Raw genomic sequence first — 1,532 nt, 5'->3', positions numbered from 1 at the left:
GAACCCCCAGGCTGGCAGGATTCGCGTGGAGCGGGAGCCACACCAAAAACCAAAGCAAAATCCCCTCAAGGGCTGAGCCGGGCAAACGGCTCCGTCCCGGCACTGCCGCATTTTGGATGCAAATAACGAGATTTTAGAAGCAAATAACGAGCGGCTGGGGACAAAGTCCCCGTTCGGTGAGTCCTGGTGCGGCTCATTTCCAAATCCCCCCACGGATTCCGACCGTGCGCAGCCGGGGGAGCGGGAGCAGCGGAGGAAGGAGGGACCGGGAAGGCAGCGGGGAGGGATGCGGGAGCCCGGCACCGACAGCCGGAGCCTCCGGCACCACCGCCCCCGGCACGGGCACCGTTTCGCCGCCTTCGGGGTGCCGGACGAGGCGCCGGCAGCGGCGGGAGCCGCGGCACCGCCGCTCGGCTGCCAGACCCGACACGCGTTATCCCGAGCTGGTAAACAAAGGGCCGGAGCCGAGCGCCCGCCGGGCCCGCCGGACGCTCCCACGAGGGGTCCCGGTGCCCTCGCGGTGCCAGCCCCGCACCGGGAGGGACCCGAGGAGGCTGCGAGGGGCGGCGGTGAGGGGCGGCTGCGGCGGCCGCAGCCCCAAACACGCACCGCAGTCGCCAGCCCCGCGCTGCTCCGCGGCTGCAGCATCTTCCTGCAGCTGCGCCGCGGCCGGAACACGGCGCTTACATAACGCCTGCGCCCCAAAACGCCGCTGCCTTGCCCCGGCACCCCACCGAGCCCCGCCGGCTCCCCCAGCCCGACCGGGGACCCTCAGCCCCCGGCTCCCCGGCCGGCGCGTGTCTCAGGCGGCGGGGGCTCAGCCCCGGCGGCTCCGTCTTCCTCCCTCTCACCATCACCATCCTCCCTGTTGTTATTATTCCGTTTCAATCCCGGAGATGCCTTCAGAGGCAGCGCAGCCCCGGGATTCCTCCGCGCTCCAGTCCGCGGAACAAAATGCCGCCCAGCTGCGGCAGCGATCCCACCGCACCGCCACACCGGGGTGTCCCACCGCCACGCCGGGGTGTCCCACCGCCACGCCGGGTTGTCCCACCACCACACCGGGTTGTCCCACCGCCACGCCGGGGTGTCCCACCGCCACACCGGGGTGTCCCACCGCCACGCCGGGGTGTCCCACCGCCACACCGGGACGTCCCACCGCCACACTGGGATGTCACACGGCCACATCGGGGTGTCCCACCGCCACACCGGGGTGTCCCACGGCCACACCGGGACGTGCCACAGCCACACCGGGATGTGCCACCGCCACGCCGGGGTGTCCCAGCAGCACACAGGGGTGCCACACCGGGTCGGGTCCGGCTGTCACATTCCCGGTGATGAGGGCGAGGGGATGCTCTGTCCGCGCTGCAGCGCGATGCGGGGATGCTCGTTCCCGGTGCACCGGGAGGGCAGCGCGGGCAGCTGATGCGGGGCTGAGCCGAGCCGGGCACACGGCGGAGCACCGGGGGAGGCTCGGCGCGCGGGAGGGGGTGCGGGTCCGTCAGCCCCGGGGCTGCGGCACTTACCGGGGTCGA

This window comes from Corvus kubaryi, unplaced genomic scaffold (genome assembly GCF_017639235.1).
Source record: "Corvus kubaryi isolate FWS band 111438036 unplaced genomic scaffold, C.kubaryi_AGA036_p1.0 37272, whole genome shotgun sequence".
Classification (NCBI taxonomy): Eukaryota; Metazoa; Chordata; class Aves; order Passeriformes; family Corvidae; genus Corvus; species Corvus kubaryi.
Note: the sequence above shows the minus strand (reverse complement) of the source record.